Source organism: Python bivittatus, unplaced genomic scaffold, assembly GCF_059951505.1.
Source record: "Python bivittatus isolate LINGU-HERP-01145 unplaced genomic scaffold, Pbiv_v1 ctg000140_np1212, whole genome shotgun sequence".
Taxonomy (NCBI): Eukaryota; Metazoa; Chordata; class Lepidosauria; order Squamata; family Pythonidae; genus Python; species Python bivittatus.
The window spans coordinates 154559-175762 of NW_028277043.1; the positions used below are offsets into that span (position 1 = coordinate 154559).

Here is a 21204-nt window from a genome sequence, read left to right on the forward strand (position 1 = left end):
GAATCTTGGAAACTAAAGATGCCAAAACTCTAGCTCTCATTACTGAATTAATTCAGATGGGATCTCTCAGAGACATTCAAAGTTCTCTCTCCCAGAATGCAAGACTGAAGGACTGACCACCCTTTTTTCAGATAACACTGACACATCTGTCTGTTCATTGCTGCTTTGAGATACTTCCATTTCTTTCCCAGACCAAATCAACCACAGAGCACATATACATGTGTTTACAAGAATCCTGTGAGGTAGGTTAATGTGATAGAAAAGGGCTAAAACAAGATTGGATTCAATGACAAGAACTCAGAGCTAAACTCCCATTTTGCCTGCTGTCAGGCACAGGATATATTACCTTGGAACAGGGTCAATTCCATATGATATGAGAGGAAAGATATTAACTATAGTTTTTCAAACAATCCATCAGCAATAGATTTAGGTGGAACCAGAATCACTTGGTTATATACATGTTATAATTCTGCAGGAACCCAGGCGGACAACTCTGCTTCCTGCTAATATCAGTTACTATCAGTTCATACCTGGCATAGCAATGAACTCAACTCTCCAGACACTTCACCCCATATTCAGGAACTTCCTTGAAACAACAGAAGCTCATAGACATAACAGAGTTGAATACATTTCTTTATTGCAGACAGGATAGAAGCCATAAAGGTCCCAAAGATCCGCCTACTGCAGAACACAGGAATCAAGTTCAATTTTCTCTCTGTGTGTTCTAGGGTTTAAATACTAAGCCTTTCCCCCCACTCTTTTTTAATCACTAGAAATTTGACCATTCTCTTTCTTCTAACCTTGAGAATAGGAGAGACCTGCTTCTTTTTTATACAACCGTCCTGCCTGACCTGAAAATTGTTGTTTCTATTGATAGCTTGGGGCTTACAGTTACTTAAATTCATAACACAACAAAACAGTAAGAAAGTTTCTGATTCTCATGGTTACTAAATGCTGAGTAATAGCTCATATGCCAGACAAATTGATGAATATGATTTTGAATAATGAAGATTAGGCTCAAAGTCCCCCTTTACATCTCCCAGAGGCCTACAAACTAAAATAAATTGAGTTTTATTATATTACATGCAGAGCTTAATTATGGGAATGAAGTGGAATTATGCTGATATCCTGCCATTGAAGAAGTGACACACATCTGGTAGACTGCAATGGAAAACCCACTCTTATTTATCTAATCCAAATTGCTTAGGATGCCATTCATTGTTCTCTGCTAACTCAAGCCCATTTGATTGTCCCAACCACCTTTCAGGTGGCTTAAGTTGTAGGTGTGTATCCAAGTGAATCAGAGAGAGTGTGAAATGGATAACTGGCTTGAATCTCAAGTAAATTAGGTCTCCCCAACGGCTGTTTGGGCACTATTAGTCAGAGATTCAAGAGTAAAGCACAGAGGAATGCCAGGGCGTCTATTACACTCTAAAACCTGTAAGCGTTGGTGCTTTTGCTGAAACCTTATGAGATTGGGTGAGATTTCCAATATTTTCAGAAATGGGGAGGCATTTGGCAGCCTGAAAACACTACTGTCCCTGCTTGAACTGTTGGACTTTTATGATCCTCCTTACTCGGTGAGCCATTTATTTCATTGTCTGTTGCCAGGACTTATTGGCAGCTCTGATTGACTGAGTGACATACAACTCCCCAATCCATAATTGTGATTAAAACCACATACATTGAATTAAAAATGGAGACGTTATATTCCTGTGAAACTGGGAGTCCTGACTTAAACCCTAACAATAGTAATGAAGACCAATCCACTGGCGTGAGGGGTAGTCCTAACAGCCCAGCTTCCCTGGCTTATGAAACAACCAGGTTTTCACCCTTCTTCTAAAAACCAGGAGGGAGGGTCCAATTTCACATCCTGTTCCAGAAGAGGGGAGCATCAACCTTACCCGAGGCAGATTTTGGTTATTGCTTGCTTCTTTCCTTAGCAGAGAGTCTGGACAGAAATGAACAAGTCTATCTTATTGACTGAAATACATCTGCAAATGTGTCTTTATGTATATGTGTGTGTGTGTGTGTAATCTGAAAACACCGTGCTTGCCTTTCAGCTGCAAAAACCTCTGTTCGTTCTATTTTGTCTTTCGCCGCTGCTTGACGAAAGCAGATATGTTTATAATGCAAAACAACCTTCTGACTTCCAGCTTGTTTATTAATAGCTATAATACCATTACCTATCATCATAATAAGTCCTCAGAAATGTTTTCCCCTCTTGTAAGCGCTTTAATAATAGGAAGATGAAACACATTCTAGGTCAAGCCAGTAGTGTTTTTTCAAATAAGCATGAATCTCTCCTTCTGACTTTTTTTCTTTCCATGCCTTTCCATTATGCAGCAATCTCTTGTTTGGGGGTTATTATTAAGATTATTAATAATATTATTTGGGATTATTATTAATATTACCAGTAGTCCTCTTTCTCTATCAGATCATTTAATTCCCACTTTTCTTTTTGTAAGATGCAGTGCCAAATTTAAAACTAGAGCAGTTACAGGCATATCACAGGTAATGGATGCTAATGTAATCCTGAAATCTACCTTGTAATTTCTCTCTCTCTCTCCCCCTCTCCCTCTCTCTCTCTCTTTTCCTTTCCTTTCTCTGCAGAAGAGGAGAGGAAACGAAAAAACCTTTTATTGTCAAAGCCTTTGTTCTCATGGTGCTTAAGAGTTCCTTTCAAATCTCTCTTGGTGGCATAGTTCACACTTCTCCTTGTTCAAGATGGAGAAGAGTGCTCCTTTGTATGCTATTGTTTTATACCACATATCTTTCCATCACTCCAAAACTATCCTAACTGTTCACATTTCCCATTTTTGAAAAAAGATCCAAAGGAAGAGTTCTTTCCTAAGGTTTGGAGAGAATGGAAACATGGGAAGCCAGAGAGGTGACAGACTGCTAGAGAGAGGATTGCCCAGTGAAAGTCTTATTTTGTGACAGGATGGCTAAAGTATGCAAGTCCATACCCTCTTTTTCATTATCTAATTCTCTCTCCAGCTGTCTGCAGACTCCTTGGCATCTCACACGTCCATGAAATCCCAAAGGAAGACAACATAAAGGAGATCCCTTTAGGGAGACCAGAAACTGCTGGAGAAATGAAAGGCACTACTCCTTTGCCTTCCTCATAATTAAATAAGTGCAAGAACATTGTACTCCACTCTTCGAAGCTTGCTTGCTTGCTTATTTGTTTGTTTGAATTTATTAGTCACACACCTCCAAAGTTCTCTTCTTGGCTGAAAGACATATCAAAACCTTACTCTGTTTTTTCCAACCAAATGACAACTGGGAGGGGGGAAAAAGACAGGAGAATTTTTCTGCATGGTGTGAATGTTTGGTGGGCTTGGAATGCACACTTCACCTGGGGCTTCCTGCCTCACAACTTATTCTCTTTGAGCATCCCATGTAATGAATAGGAAGCATAATTTCCTTTCTTCATTAACGTTATTAATGCAATGGGCTCTCCCTCTATTTGGAATGATGAATATTGGAAGGCAGCAGCCTTCGACACATTCAAGATGTGTTGTGTTACCCTCACCATATATTTTCAGCAGCAAGGAAGATTTCATAAAGAAGTTATCCTCTTTCTTCCACCTGTTTCCTGATACTGCAATATATATTAAGCTTAGGTGTTAGGTGCATTTTATGGTGTATACAGTATTTCATAGAAACAGAGAAACCTATTGTCAGCCAATTCCCCCTTAATGGGATGGATTAGAGATTCAAGGATGACAGATTTGTGATAAAGGTTTTAGAGGTTACTGTGCTAAAAAACTAAATAACAGCCTCAATTGTTTTCACTGTCTAAGAAATGTCACCAGGGGCATTGGATATCATGAGCTGATACTGCCTGATGATCACAACAAAGATTATTTTATTGCAAACAAAATTCTGTTCATGAATAGAGGTCTCTGTTCCCATGGAGAGGTAGAGGAAAAGAAGCAGAAACATTGATGGTGGAAATATATGCCCTACTCAATGCTCCCCCAAACAATTGCCCCCTCCATCAGCTCCAACAAGAAAACAACTATATGTCACCAAGAGAACTCAGAAAGAAATTCTCAAGCACCTTACAGCAGTGTAAAGAAAAGCTTTTTCACAAACTGATCAGAACATTTAAGAGAAATTAGAAGGCAGATTCCCCCTTCATGGATTTTCCCACCCTTGAGGAGCTCTTCTTAAGAAGTTGCAAAGATTTTTTTTAAAAATAAGAAATTACATTCTGGTTGCTACAATTTAAACAGATCAGTTTAGGAAACCACTGTAGAGAGATGGAGAACAGGAACAAATGCCAATGTTAACATCTAGCACCTTAAACAAGAGAGTAAATTTAAAAACATCATCCAAAGAAATCTGAAAGAAATTCTCAACCTTCTTGAATAAAAATGCTAGCCTCTTTTACATGGAAAAATGTTGAGAAATAGTTTTCAGCACTTCATTAATTATCAACCTTAGACTTCCCACATGTAACTTTTCTTATTCGTAACCTAGAAAACAAACCCAGATCTACCTCCTTGTAGGACCATATTGATTTGGCAGAAGTCTTGGAAGCCAAGTTCCAAAAGATTGGATAGATTTTATGCTAGATTTTGTCAGATGATTCTATGAGAGAGCCAGTTTGGTGTAGTGGTTAAGGCATCAGGCTAGAAACTGGGAGACCCAACCTCCCACAAGAAGAGCTGTGTAAGAACATTATTCAGACAAGCACAGAAGCTTCTTTTGGAAGGCAACAGAAGTTTTTTTTTTTTTTCTTCCACAGTACTAACCTATATCTGATCTTGACCCTACAGGTAATATATAAGAACTTTGTTCCTGAACTTATTTTATAGCAAGGATTTGTTTGTAATCCTTGCTATAAAATAAGGACCATCCTGGGCAAGGGTATAAAGCAATAAATACTGCCTTGAACCCTAACAATGAAAACATATGATGGGTAAACAAAAGCAAGCTCATTTTTATCCAGATGCCAGATTCTCTGCACCAACCTCAGACATCTCTCATCCTCCCCCTAGTTTCCTTGCCACCTGTTCTGGATGGCAGAGAAACATTTATTCGGATTAGCACCAAAGGACTGGTGACTTCTCCAAAAGATAAACAGTTCACTGGGACGCTCACTGAAAGCCAGCAAGAAGGAAAGGCAGCAATGGCAGTGAGTGCAAACAATGTTAAAGGAGCTGCCAAGGATGAAACAGTAGAAAACACAAGAGTGCTTTCAATCTTGTCAGAGAGAAAGCGTGCCATCCTGAGTTAAGATCAAGATTTCTATATGTGCTCTCTGCAGCAACTTTTCATCCAAGATACCACCCATCTGGCATTTGTTGTTTTTACTTTGAAACAATATTGTACATTTTCTGACATCCCTTTAACTCCCCTTCTCACTATGAAATTACATTCTTTGAATGTAGGTGGTCCGGGGTCCAATCTCAAGAAGTCCAAGAAGGGCTGGAGAATATCACCATCAGCTCCCAGAATTCTTAACCATTATAGGTTAGTTAAGACAAGCATTCTGCCTCAAGATCATCTGGTTGAGGAAGATGGACACAGATGAACCAAAGGTTTGATTTCCTGACCTGGATAGTTCACACAATGCACTAAGCTATGGATGGTTAAATCATGATTCATTGCATAATAAATCTCAACTTCATACAACACACTACTGCAATGTCAAATAAAACTCTTACATACAATTTGTGCCAACCAGACTTCTGTGTTCCCCCAACTTTATTCTGTGGGAAAGCCAGCTTCAGATTTTGGCCAGTCTTGGGGAAGATGCTTTTAATGGACTTCTGTGCTCCTCATAACTAACATCACCAACCCATCTAACTTGCTGTGTTCATCTGACTTATCCACACCATCAGCCAAAAGCAGGGCACAGTGTTCTCTGCCTTCTTGGAAACAACAGATAAACAGGTAACTACAATTCATACATACATTCTTAAACTCTTACAAGAATGGCAGGATATAAACGTAATAATATGTAACATGTAAATGGTATACGATTCTATATAATACTATGGAATATGAGACAGTCATCTCCTCCTCTTTTTTGGGGGGGGGGGAGAATGGTGGCCATTTTTATACCTCCGTTACTATGGACTTATCATACACAGAACAAATATCAGCTAAACAGGAGACCTATCTATGTTACTAGAGTTGTGGCAGATGATCAAGGTTTCCATTTATTGATTTTTCCAAGAAATTTGCTCTTTATGTCCTGGTTCAAATAGAACCTTACCTGGTGATATACCAGCACATGGATGTACAGCAACAGCTAGGAGAAGGTAGTCTTAGTAGGATCATTGATCTTAGTGCAAGGATTGGGTTGGGTTCAACTTTCTTCTCAGAACGACTACCTGCATCCCAAAGAGATGGGTTTGAAGATGTCTTTCTCAAAGAAATAAAATTTCCTTGAGCAACTTCATTCTGCCTCAGGATTTCTCTAGTCTAGTTTTTGTTTGTTTTTGTTTGCTAAGAATAACTTGATTAAAAAAAAAAAAGTAGGAATCCAGAGAAAGAGTTGTGGTAGAAAGAGGCTAATCAAGCACCGGAATAAAATGGAACATTTAGGAATCTCATTTTCTATCTATCATTTTTGTGCTATCAATTTATTTCATTGGTATTTTGGAACATAACTAGCAGATGTAAATTCCCTTTTAAAGACACAAATGTTTACCATGTAAACATTAATCTTCTGGAGCAGAATGAAAGTGACTTGGTTTTGAAGGAACAAAACCTTTTCATATCTGTCTTAGTTATGTCCCATTTCTTGAATTGAAAAACAAAAAGGAAGAAATAGCAATGTTTAATTAGATCAATGGAGCTCTGTGAGTCAGCAAAGAAGAGGGGAGAACATTTTTAAAGATGAGATACTTTCAAAAGAAGTCTTCTCTGCAGATTAGAAATAAGCAGTGTTTTAGAATGTCATGTCTAGGAACAGTATGATATTTAACCTCCTCTTGATTCAATTTGGAATCTGGCTGGGCAAAGTGAGCTCATTTCCAAAACCAGCTTCTATTCAGGGAGGAAAAATAAAGATGTGTGAGTAATAACGCTGTGCTGAAATCTGTTTTGCAGTTTTGAAAAGTTCTGTTTTCCCTGTGAAATCCTTCTCTTTCTCCCTCTCTCTCTCTCTCATTTTTAAAAATTTTACTCTCAGGGTATGTGAGAATTTGTTTCCAATTTCTCATGGTTTTTATGAGCTTCCTTCGTATTGGGGGTGGCAGGGGGTGCAACTGCTTCTTGTTTCTAGCTCCACATCCTTCCATCCCTCTGAAGCTTCCCTGGCTTCTATTTCTCTGTCTGAAAAAGCCTGAGGAAAAGATGTTTCTCCTGAAGTTTTCTTTTTGGGAGGTGGAATGGATACATGGGAAGACATGGAGGTTGCAGACTGCTGGAGAGATGAAAGCAGGGCAGAGTCCTGGCCACCTCACAACTAAATCAATACAAGAAGAGCACTCTCTCCATCAGAATTTCTCCAACATTCTCCTTTGAAATACATTTTAAAAGAAAATTCTTTTTCATCAGATTGAATGAGAACTGCAAAAGGCAAGGGAACTTTTCTGCAAGCCATAGGTGAATAAGGATCTGTAGGAGAACAATTTATGGGTTGCCCCCAGCTTTGTATATTATCCGTCATGACTGGTAGAAAGTAGGAAATGTGCCCATTTCACATGGCCAACAGTCAATGGCTTCAAAAAGTTTCAACTGGAGATGTGGGTATTGGACCCAGGGCCTTCTGCATGCCACGTCGATTATGTATCATTGAGCTATGGGGCTTCCTCAAAAAAACAATACAAAACAGAACTTCTTTTAAAAAAATATCAAAGCAATCTATTTTCCGTTTAGCCTAGTCTTTTTGCTCCAACAAACTGCAAATTTCTCCACATAGATTATCCCCTCATTTTGATTAAAACCAAACCTAAAACTTCTTCAATATAAACATCCAATATCTATCACTCCTCCCCTAGCAGTCTTTGGTGGAATTCAATACAACTGTAATTTTTGCTCCCTGTCAACCTTTCAAGGTAGATCAGACTAGGAATCCAACATCATGCAGGTCACTATTACCATAAGTAAAGCTATAGTAACAGAATCTTGCAAGCCTGAATGCACTTCCCCCCTCCCTCATCTTCATGAGAACTGTGGAGGGCTTGTCTGAGACACTTACTCAGGTTACATTCCTGCCCCGAACTTGCCTTTTATACCTGACTGTTGTCTTGGTAGCAGCTCTTCCACCTGTCCCTCAAGGCCATTCCCTCTTCCCTCTATATTCCCTCCCAAAGATCTCCAAAATATTGTGTTGTCAATCACTCAGTTGGCTTGTCTGAATTCACCTCAGTTGGTTACAAGTTATGCAGACTTGCTTTCATTAAAAATAAGAGATTTCTTGATAGGCTTGCTCCCTCCACCCCACACCCCCACCTAGCACTGCTGTGCCATCCATTTAAGTTCTGGCTAAGCCAACATTTTCATTCATGGCTCAGAGCATCTTCTGTTTCTTTATTTTAATGTTCCAAATTGAGCTAGGACTTCTGTTGGGCTCAGGTAATTAGTGCTGGAAGACTTCGATTATCTCTTTGTACCAGTCCTCAACATCTGACACAAACCCACAAAATGAGCTTTGTTTCTGACAAATGCTAGCTCTGCCAGCATCTCCTCAGAGGCTGGTCCACCAAGTGAAGAGGAGAGATTTTGGCATCCTCTTCTTGCTAGGTGCCAGGTCCTTTTCTCTTATTAATACTCATCTAAGAGCCATGGATGAATGGGCTAGATGGGTAGAAGGAGAATCCCTTCTATTATCTTTCCCTGTAGCCGAAGAAACATATGGTGGTCAAGTATTCTTTCCTGTCTCCATTTTAAATGTTTTCCCCCCTTTCCAAACTTGCCTTGGGATAATTAAAAGGCAAAACAAATGGACAGTAACCTGAACAAGCCAAGGGAATCCAGATTAAATATTCAAACCACAAACATACACACACAGAGACATGGGAAAATGAGTCAGGTTATTAAATAAAATTAAGCAATTTCCCTTAAATGGAAGGGGGAATTAAAAGATGCATTTTGAACATAAAGCGTCAACAAAGGCATAATGAACAATTAAGAGACAAAAAAAGCTGTTATCTCTAGCCATCCTGGTGTAAAGATGCACCATAAAGAGGTTGTTAAGGAGAAGGAGGAGAGGTGGAAAGAGCAAACAAATCAGCAAAGGTTGACTGGAAGGAGAGAATGATTGGCAGAATGAAGGACCTTGGGGACACACAGCTCTCATTAAAGAAGCTGGCCATGTGCTTGGTTCTTCCTCCAAACAATGAATGGAGATGAAGTGAGGGGTGATACACCTCTTGATTCCAGAGCAGCTTATGACAGATGTGACCCTGATTAGGTGTTGGACTGAGGAGTGCTTTGCAAGTTCAAGTGTTATCTTTACCCTTATATGAATCAACTCAATTTGCACTTAACTTATTAATGCCTGAATGAGGATATAATTATTAGACTTATGAAAACATTGACAGGCTTGCTCCAGGTTTACATCCTTAACTTTGGAAAGAGATGAACCTTTAGAGTTCAACAAACTTGGTCCCCATGTATGAACATTATTCAGGAAACCAGCCTGGAAAAATATACATATGCATAAATAAATGACTATCACATGTTCTTCAGACCTGATGGGTAGTTAGATAGGAGGCCATCAGGCAAGGTTCACCACCTTGATATCTTGACCCAAACCAAAGGGGCAAAGGCAGCAAGATCTGCCAACAAACTATTATAATAGTCCAAATGAGACACCACCAAGGCATAAACTAACTTCTTCAATAGTACAAAATGATTAAATTCTCTAGATACTCAAAATATAGATTCCTGTTGCAAATTCTTGTGGTTTTACTGAAAAGGTTTAAGACAACGTTTCTCATCAAGTAGAACTCCCAAATCTCTTACCGCTGGCAATGCTGGCAGCTTACAGTACTGAAAAACAAAGGAAATGGGAGAAGGAAAAAAAGAAGGAAGACCAGGAGGAAAAACAATAACCTCAGTCTTCTCCAAATTTAAAGTTGGTGGGAACGCATCCAACTAAAGATCCCAGTAAGACAATTGGAAAGAGTAGACTATACCATATCATCCAAGACTAGAATAGAGAAACGCACCTGGATATCATTGGGATAAATAGGATAGCTGAACTTTAAAAAAAGAAATCAGAGAACAGAGATAAAACCAAGCCATGAAGAATACTAGAACAAACCAAAGCTTTTGGTCACAACATTGCTAGGCTTGTTCTAACAATGCAAAGAAATCAATAAGATCTGTATGACAGGAATCCTTATTATCAGCAGACAGATACTGTAATGGTCTGTGGGAATGACCTTGGGAGACAGAAGGGAGAGCCGCAGATCGGACAATGAGTATGCAAAATATATCTCAGTCTACAGAAGGAAAGGAGGGGCATGAGAAGCATTTCAGAAGGGACCCTCCCTAGTTTTTCAGAGGGTAAAAAGAAACGAAAGGAGAAATGGTTTCAGTCTTGCAAGATTCTGTTAAGGTAACATTACAATAAAGACAGAGCTAATATTCACTGTTGTGCTTCTTGTCTGGACTATCTCGAAGGGCTAACATCAATCTTGCAAGACTGAAGGTATTTCTCTTTTCCTCTCCTTTTGCTCTCTGGAAAACTAGGGAGGGTCCCTCCTGAAGTGCCTCCCATTCCCCCTCCTCTCTTTCTGTGGACTGAAATATCTTCTATTCACCAGTTTGCAGCTCTCCCTCCTACCTCCCAAGGTCATTCTCACATACGTCTTATAATTGTGTTCTACTTCATGAACATGTGACCTTTGTGAATCACAGCAAGGTTTTGGTGGCCATACATAGACGTGGGGCCTCTGGTTGCCCAGGTCTGGAAAAATAACCTGGGGCAGAAAGTTGGGAAAAATGAGACAATGAACATGATTAAATTTCAAGGATTCACCTACCTTATCAAGGTAAAGAAAAAAGGTGACTAATCTCAAATGATTTTGACCATGCCACCATGAGGAATGGAAGCAGAAAGTGAGTGATGGGAGTGAAGGAGGAATATTTGAGCTATAGAAAAAGAAGAGGAAGGACTCCAAAGTCAGCTACCCTATATTGATGGTCTTGATCAGCATGTCCCGACTTCCAGATATGTAGATTTCAGCTCCCAGAATTTCCTAGCCAGCATGGCCATTACAGAGAATTCTGGGAGTTGACATCTGTCCATCTGTAAGTTCTCAAGGCTGGAAAATACTGTCCTACATAGACTACATAGAGCCATCACAATCTAGTTTTGCTTTGCCAAACATTTCAAGAAGAGACAGGCAGATCAACAAGGTTTGATCTGTAGGGATTCATGCAGTAAGTGAAAAACATCTGAAAATAAAGAGAAATTGTTTTTGGCTTCATCTGTTCCTGTAATTTTTTTTAATATCCATTGGCAGAACAACTTCTGACTAGAAACACAGCTCACAACAAATGATTACCTGTGACTCTTATTTCTCTGAGAATAACATGGGGGTGGGTGGGTATTAATAATAATTTCACTGCCCAGAGTCTTGAAGATGTATTAAAATGTTGTCTGATAGATAAATAAACAAACAAATATATTTATTGTTAACCTTAAAAAAAAAATTGCACGAGCTGATTGCATGTAAAGTGTAAATAACAATCAGGATGTTGTCAGAATGATTAAACGCTCAACAAGCAGTCTAGAAGTAGAATCATTCTTCCCTTCTCAATGGTTTTTCTGCCAGATTTTGTAATAAGTGTATATATGCTTGGTCTCCCTCTCTCACCCAAACACACACAGTCACTCATACAAGGGGAGAGAGATTTTTTAAGCATCCAAAAATGAGTTACAGGTGCAGAAAGCTATGACTTACAATGAAAGATTAAAATAACTAAACACCCTACACTTGGCAGGAAAATAACTTCAAGGTGGGGAGATGATAAATGTCTCCTAATATTTGAAATGTGTTCTTGCCAGGAATGGAAACAATATTATGATGTGTGAGGAGTAGCAGGTAATAGAAGTAAGAAGCTTGTTTGTGAAATGAGAAAGGTGATGTTGATAGTGGTGGGGAAAACAAACAAACAAACATTGAAGTTATGAATGTTCAGCCTGGCAATGGAATATCCCTTTGGAATAATATGCTGTTAAATGTGGGGAGAACCTCCTCTTATAGAAATGATAAAGGCAAGATATGTCATTGTATTAAAAATTGATGCCAAGCAGAGAAACTCTGCTGGGTTTTTAAAGATATTCAATTTGATGAAAGAGAGGTTGCTTTAGAAATTCTAAGAATAGAATTTCAATAAACTTTTGTGGGTGGAATGTTGAAATCCTGACTTTGAGAAAGTGTTGGAGACCTCCTTCTCCTGGAGAAATTTGGAGAAAGTGGCCACTTCATTTCTCTGCCCAGGAATTGGGTGGAGAATTTCCCAAGGCCATTCATGCTCAGCTCCACTCAAAATCTTGTGGTTGCCACAGGCTTTGTTTAAAGACTTAGTAACCAGCAGTGAGTTTATTAAGCCTGGATTGAGTTATCTTCAGGATGAGTACCACTAGAATAAACACTAGAAAGCAAGTGTTAGCTCTTGGCACAATATATGGACAGTGATCAGGATGCATGTGAGAACTGGTCCTCTTCAGCCTCCTGGTAATGATGGTCAAAATTCTAGGGAGGGTACAGTGTGCAGCCCACCAGGGGAGTACAGAACTGCTAAGCACATACTCACAGAGAATGAACATTGAAACCACACTTAGTTGAACATCCTCCTTACACTTCTTTCAGATTAAACGAAGAGCTAAAAAGGACTTGGTGCACATGCCCTTTGCTTCATGTATGTGATTTCTGAATGCATGAAAGCAGTTTTCCCTTTATAATAAAACATAACTTCATGCATAGTTATCTTGCACCCTCCTGCTGTTTTTTTTAAGCCTTCTGCCTTGAGACCTGCCAGTATTAATGGCTCACTTTGTCATAGCCAATAATTCCTCCTTGGATGAAGCCTGGGGGAGGAAATCCCCCCAAATAAAATGGGCCATTAAATTGATCCAGGAACAGCAGTGACATTAGCTTGTCAGCCAGCCTGAGCTTCCGCATGGGACCCATTGACTAATAAACAGATTGTTAACTTCTGGTAATAAAGAATGTCTTCCAGATCTATGGTTAATGCTCAGGCCCGAAGACCCAGCATCTGGGTGGCTGGTTTCTCCATTCAGAGCTGAGCTCCATTAACAGAGAGAAAAGGAGGTCACATTGAGCTCTGAGACCCATCTGAATGTGCTTGAGATAGGTTCAGGGTAAAAGCTATTTTTTCTTCTGACATCTTTATGCAACTGTCATGCTGCTTCCACAAGACACAATGAAGAAGGGCTTGGGTGTTGATTTCAGTTCCATCTCTACTTCAGAATGACAATCTACAGTTTGCTATTTATTTAATACAGGACTTATATGGCCTCCTATCTCATCCAGTGACTCTAGGTGGTTCACAACAATCCATAAACCCTACTTAAAAACAAAGGTGCCCTTCCCGCCAGGCACCAGACCAAACATCCTCCCAGCTTGACCCCTATCCTAGCCCAATGCTTGGGGGAAGAGCCAGGTCTTCACAGCCCTCCAGAAGGCTAAAAGGATAGGTATTCCTCTGAACTCCAGTGGAACCCTGTTCCAAAGGACTGGGGTAGCCCCCAAGAAGGTGTGCCTCCGAGGTCTCATCAGATGGCAATATTTAAGGGAGGGGACTGGAGCTAATTTGCAAAGTAAACCAAACAAATATATGCAACTCTCTGTTTACATTATCTCTCTCTTGCTTAGTCGCCAATACTTAGTTTTACACATCATGCTAAGCTTGGTGTGCTACACGGACCAGGCCAATGAAAAATGCTGTAGCGTGCTACATTGTTGGGAGAATCCACAACTGATATGTATGGGATAAACAGGAAATCTGCAGCCTTCCAGATGTTGCTGAACTTAAACTTCCAGCAATCCTAGTCCATGTATTTACTTCTTGAGAGTGCTAGGAGCTATAGCTCAGCAAATTGAGATTGCCAGGGAGTCTCCATCTTTGCTCTAGTCTTCCAGTGGCAGAACCATTTGATTCCTTGGTCTACAATTTTCAGCTGCCCTCAAATATGCCTGCTAATCTACTTCCTTCCTGTCAACAGTATGCAACCTTAGGATAGCTTTTCAGTTATGACCTTTCTTCTTTTTCCTTAACTAATCCTCAGTTCAGCATCTCTATCCTATCCTATCCTATCCTATCCTATCCTATCCTATCCTATCCTATCCTATCCTATCCTATCCTATCCATCCATCCATCCATCCATCCATCCATCTATCTCTGAGGTTCAGAGGCCACCTAACCTCAAATTAACTCTGGGCAGCTTATATCAAAACAAGAACAATAAGAAGAATACAATAAAAAGGCAATCCCACGCATCTAGACAACATACAACCTCTAACAACCACAAAAACATCTCTAACAGGACTCCACAAACATCCCACCCCAAGGCCTGGGAGAACAGCTGAGTTTGTAAAGACTTTCAGAACATCATCAGGATGGGAACAACACAGATCTCTGGGAGGATATCATTCCACAGAGCAGATGCTGTGACAGAGAAGGCCCAACAGGTGGCATTGTTTGACTGAAAGGTCAAAGTGCAGTGACTCTCTGATCTTACTGAGTGGACAGAAAGAATGGGAGACAGACAGTCCCTCAAAAATATGGCCCTATGCTACAAAGGGCTTTATAGGTGATAACCAGCACCTTGAATTGCTGCAACAAATACAGCTTGCAGAGCAGAGGTGTCACATTAACATACTGGGGCATGCCCATCACTGCCTGCACCACTGTATTCTTGACCAGCTGTTGCATCCTTGGACCATTTTTGTTGCATTTGCTGAAGCAGCAGTTTCTTGAAAGAGAAATTGTTCTGAATTATAGTTTATGATGTAGGATGTCATCTAGTTCATTGTATTAGTCAACAGCTCAGGGTTAAAGCAAGCTTAATGTAATATAGATATAGATATATAACCAGTCTATGCATTCTACTGCTCTTTCAACCTCTTTGAATATGTTTGCACAAGATTTTAAATAAGGTTAATTGAAAACCTGTAGCTGTATTTGCATCCCATCTTAAACATGATTAGTGTTAACTTTGGTTGGATTTTCCCCCTTTGGGGCAGCTTAATGTGTTGTGTGAACCCCGGCTGTTTGGTTAGTTTACAAATCACTGTAATGTGCAAACACAGATTGTGCACTAACTCAATAACAGAGTTTAGTACATTAAGGGTTCATTGTATTTGGATGAACTCAACACTTCCCTTAGGCCTACTTGAACCAGTGCTTTACCGATAATCTATGGTAGCAATAATTTATACAACAAGAAGGTGGGGATTCTTTTATTGTTTTTGTTACACTATTTTATTTTTATTTTAAGGTGGTGGGCATAATTACAAAACACAATGGATCCAAAAAACAAAATGAACTTGATTAATTTTTAACCATCCCTACAGAACTTCAGGAATCTGCTGATTCGGAGCAAAAAAAAAAAAAAAAAGTATTCGAAGCTAATATTATCCCCATCTGGGCAATTTATCTTTTAAAATAAACTAGAAATGACTCTTGCCTTTGTTCCCTTAACAGAGTAAAGTCTCTTTGAGGAAAAACAGAGTACCAGGTGCGCAAGTTAGTAATTTACAGTAAGATGACTTCTTATTTTCAGCAATAGAATTTAACGTTCCTGAATTCTTTTCTTTCCCTTCTTAAAAATCAGAAGTAAACCAGATAATATGCAAGGCTGAATGCTTTTTCCAGGTCTAATTCAGAAAGAGTTTGGATGGATTGAACTGGTTATTCATAAAACTAAGGTAGTTCTAAAGTGGTATTTTGGATATCTATTATACTTATCCAAATATTGCTTAAGAGTCTGTAGGCTCTTACAATTTGTGTCCTTTTTGGAACAAAACGAATTAGCAATGGCTGGCAGCTAGTACAAAGTATACCTATGTTGCTTCACTGAGATTCAGAATTAATGGAAAACCAGAACTGGCTGAACAAATTTAGTAAGTGTTAGACCAGGGATGGGCAATCTTCAGTCTTCAATCTAGTTTCAATTTTTTTTCTGCAAGATCAGTTCAGATCTCTGGTAAGATTGACCTGTTCCCTTCATGCACCAAAAGAGAACAGATGATTTTGCTCTAAATCCATCCACTGCTTGCTTAAGCCCTGACCACCTGCAGCCCCCAAGAGAATACCCTTGAAAGTATGCAACCATTGACCTCCCCCCCCCCCCACTTATGCTATGTTAATAGCTTTGAATGCTTTTTTTAGTAGCAAACAAAGAACTAAGGATACTCAAATGGCAGGAGTGTGCAAAACGGTACACAATTTTCAGGAGCTGCTGCTGAGAAAACAAAGGCAGGATGAAGTTAGAAGACAAAGAGATTAGGAGGAATTTTTTTTTAAGATGGAAGAAAGCAAACTCTCAGAGAGAGAAATGATATGTCCTATTCCCATAGAAGTCTATGGGTAAACCAAAAACCAAAATATTATCTTTAGAACTGAGATTCTAAAGCCACTGACAGAGTCCCCACCACCACCACGAATCCCTCTTAAGTAATGAATTCCAACAGGTAAATTATGTACAACATGCAGCATTTCCATGTCCTCTGTCCTAAACCTCCCACCATTCAGATTGAATGACCCCATGTTTCCTGGCTGCCACACTATGCAGTGTCATATCTCTTTCTCATTTCTCCCCAATTTAAAAATCCACAACTGTTATAACCTAACAAAGAAGAGGCTTTGTGCCCGGCACTCTAAGCCAACATGATGGGTTTTGCTTGGCTTTGACTGATCATGTTGTGCAAATCCAGTGTTGCATTCGATAAAACATGGTTTAGAGTTTAATGCACGCTGTGAAACTAGGCAGTCAAGATTTACCTAATGAGGAGGAGCTTAGTACTATATATTGTTATATAGCAAGACGTTATGTCACTTTGCCAATATCACATCTTGCTGGCATAATGATATATAATTCTGTCTCTTATTGCTACCTTATGGGTTTTGTAGCAAACAAAGAACTAAGGATACTCAAATGGCAGGAGTGTGCAAAACGGTACACAATTTGTAAGAGCCTACAGACTCCCCCTAGCTAACCAAGGGGACTGTCTGCATCGATGGGTGGGTGAATATTTTGAGACCAATGATAGGCAGATGAAAAACCAATGGTATGCTTTTCTGTACTTCCTTCTATCACATAGTTCAGCTCTATTCATTCAACGGATGCTTTGAGGTGTCTCCGGATGAGAAATGGTATGCAACTGTATTAAATAAATTCTATAAATACTCATGACAGGTTAACCATTGCACTGTAATGGGACCTTGATGGCTTAGGAAGGAAGGATCAGATTTTTGGAGATACTGAAAACAGTAGATCATTATAGTTTATGGATGAGATCAAACCAGCATCATGGTGACAGGTGGTAAAATAAGCATTGCCAAGCCATTTTGGTGACACTGTTGGGTACAGAAAGAAGTCTCTTCAAGTCTCTTGATTAACAAATCAATAGTTAACAATTAACAAACAAATTTAGATTTCCCCCACCAATTAATGGATCTTTATATTTAATTTTCACTGAACTATACTAGGGTGTGACAAATGTCATGCTAATCAAATGCAAATGATTATTGGATAACCAATGAACTGAATCTGTAACAACACCACATTTTATATAGGCCTTAGGGAAATGGATGGGGAAACAACATTAAAAATTATGCAGGGAAGTCAAAGTGATTATAATTCTGTGAGAAATGTTACTGACTTGAATTAAATCTGTGAAGTTTTCCTCTAACCTTGTGATCTCTAAATATGATCGATTTAATTCCTATCCTAGCTGAGAATTATAGGTGTGAAGTTCAGCATATCTGGAGACTCCTATATGGCGGAAAGCTGTCTAACATTACATTTATCCTTAAGCACACAGATTAAGTCCATGCAGAATTCAACCCAATATCTTACCTCTCTCTGGGTCTCCCTCAACTGTACTGTCAATGTCACTGAAGATTTATCTACCATGTCATCAAGAGTTTAACTTTGCTTAAGGGCAAAACACATTAATAGATGAAGAGCCCTTTATCTTGTTCGAAAATCGTGAACATGGAAAACAGGAAGCTCAACAGCATTCAGGTTGTCCTACTTGGGCACAAAGGCACCAGTGGAATGAAACCTAACCCATGACAAAGAGCTACATTGATGCTAAGGCAGGTGATCCTTTTCTCCTTCCCTTTTTTTCAGAGATGTGCTGCCTGTTCACAGCATTTCAGACAACGATGTGAAGTTGCTAAGCAACAGTCCTAGTGGCCTCCTGTGGGTGGCCAGTTAACTGACACAGTGCAATGGGAACCATCATTGTATGTTGGCTTCTTTTCTTCCACATCTTTAAGTCAAGGAGGGCTGTTTTCTAAATATTTGAAATCCCAGCCTTTAGTTCTTCCGCAGCATTGCCCAGGAAATCTACCTCAACTGGCTGAGTTGGCTTTGCAGGAGAATTCATTTATCTGTGGCACCAAAAGATACAGTTTAATTGCCTGAATAGAGATGAGTCTTTGAATCAGGAAACTCTACTTAGAGTTATCTTCTGCTCCATGTTTTGTGACCTTCTCCTCCTGCTTCTCTCGAAAAACATAGTGTACAGAAAGAACATAAGCTTCACATAGACAAAGATCCAGAGTCTAATTAGGGATGGAGGAGAAATTATCTCAGCTTCCTTTTGAAAGCCATCTTACCTAATTCACACTTCATGAACCAAAACACAAATCAAAACACAGCTGTACTATGAAATATGGCCTTTCTCTGAACTGTGTGATGCAGTTCTTCAATCAGAAAATGTGTTGATAAGGAAAAGCACAAAATACGTCTTTTGTAAAGATTGTGAACAAAAATGCATTATATTAGGGAAAAATTGCTTGCAAAAATGTGTGTATTAAGGAAAAAAAGATAACAAGAAAAAGGATATGTATCAAGGCTGATGCACACAAAAGCATATGAAACTGAGTGCAGGGTTTTAATTTAGGAAAAAGATGAAAACAAGTAGATCCTACTTACTGGAAATCTGTTTTTTTTTCTTCTCTTACTATTATAATAACACCAGTGACATCTCGATGCACTTTCATCACAGATGTTTCTAGCTATAGTAGAACATTTTCCAGGCTGCAATTAGAACTGCAGCAGTATTTAATGGCTATTTTGCCTTCCGCCCTCTCCCCAGCCTGGAAACACAATGTCTTCCAAAATATTGCAAAAACAACAGATCCTGCCTTTATCCTACTGGATTAATTTTTAAGAGGCTCTGCCAGAGTCTTGGTGATGCAGTAATGTTGTCATTAACACAAGCTATGAATGTTTGCTTGCCCATTTTGTTAACATTTTGGAACCCTGATGTATGCTCAGTTTGTAGGAACGTCTAATTAGCAGAACACTGAAATGCCTGATCAGAAGCAATCTAGGTCAAGAGGCATCAGAAGTGCCAAATACTCATAATCAACCATAAAGAAAGTAAGGCATTGGTGAAAAGTCAATGAGAAATTTCCAAAGATGACTAAAGAATGAAGTAGAGAGTCCAGAAACAGTCCAAAAGGACAGAGATAAGCATTGGGTAATAGACTTCATGCAGCCAGCATTCCTGAACCTCTAGTAGGCCCAGTTGCTTGCTTTAAAGCCACCTAAATGGAATCTCTCCTCATAATAGGGTTACAAAGCCCATCTCCTGGTTAACCAGCCTGCCTCTGAGTCTGGGACCTCAGCTATGTGTGATTCCTGAGGATGGGTGGTACTTTAGGTTTTCAAAAATCTCCTGTCGGAAACAGGAGAACATCCTGAGATCCTAGATTCTTAAAGAAGAGATTTAGGGAAATGAGCATAAACATTGCCTCCCCTTCCTTGATAGGCTACCCTTAAGTCAGATAACATCCATTAGAAGATGCCGTGGGAAACTCTGAAGTATGACTTGGAGAACTGGCAATTAAATTGATCCAACTGTAGAAGTGGAATAAGTGGGGCTGTTATGCTCCTCAATCAGGGTTAGAAATAAGTCATTCTTTTTATTTCAGTGGCGGAGCCAGGTTACATTTGCTGGTTAATCATTCTGTTCTTTTTATCCTAGCTGTAGAAGAAGGATCCTGTAAGACAAAATGTTCTCTTCGCATTAGGAGGAATATGAAAAGTGGCTCTTTCGATCCAAGATAGGAGGAAGCTCCATGGATTCTTCTGTTGTGGGATCCAGCTCCAATCCTGCTCCTAACATTTCAAAATCTCCTGAAAGGAATACAAGTGGAATGAAGGAGAATTACACATTGATCAGCTTATGTGCTAAATGTCAGAGGACCCAAAGAGCAGCTCCAAAATATAGTATTTGGTGACAGGCTTTAGCATCCCAAGAATATCAGTGATCCCCTTTTAAGGGCAAAAAGTTTCTAGTCCCTGGGCCTGCCAAATCTGACTGCGGTTCAGTTCAGATTCACTGTTTATGCTTCCTTCCATTCAGCAATTGACTGACTGCTTAATCCTGCATGTATTTCAGTTTGATTAAATCAAGAGCCAGGGAGGATATTTGTTTTTAAATGATACACATGTATTTTGCGATAGATACAGTCTTTGAATATTCCCTCTAGTAGGAGAGAGAATAGAAAACAGGAGATGGATGAAAATTTCCTTCAACCGATTAGTTTGATAAGAGTGCATTTTAATTTGCACCTTCCTTCACAATGGAATGTTGAGATTTAAAAAAAAAACTGTAATCAAGTGAAAGAGAAAATGAAAGAAAAGTGAAACTGACATATTTATCTGCTGCAGACAAAGGTTTTGAATGCCTAGCTCTCAAAAGCTGCTACATGAACTTCTGGGTATTTGCGATGATGAGTAAGAGTTGTATTCTTTTTTCTCTTTTCTTAGGGAATTGATATTATGAAAGGTGAATAAACATTCTGGGAATAACTGTATCTCCTACATTTGTCAATAGAGGCAAGCATTTCTATCAGTGTGTTTTTGATAAGAACTTTCTACCATCTGCAAATTTCTCAGTGTACCTCTAAGACTCCAAGGTACATTGGATCCTCACCATTTCTTTTCCTTGCATTGATTTTAAAAAAAAAATTGTTGTGAAAAAAGTTTCAATGACCCAGGCAATGGAAGCG

General features: G+C 39.3%; 1 protein-coding gene across 7 annotated transcripts in view; it reads right to left on the minus strand.

The window, feature by feature from the left end:
- AGBL1 (AGBL carboxypeptidase 1) overlaps nucleotides 1-21204 on the minus strand; it is a 484353-nt gene that overhangs the window by 114826 nt on the left and 348323 nt on the right. The gene's annotated exons all lie outside the window — the stretch shown is intronic.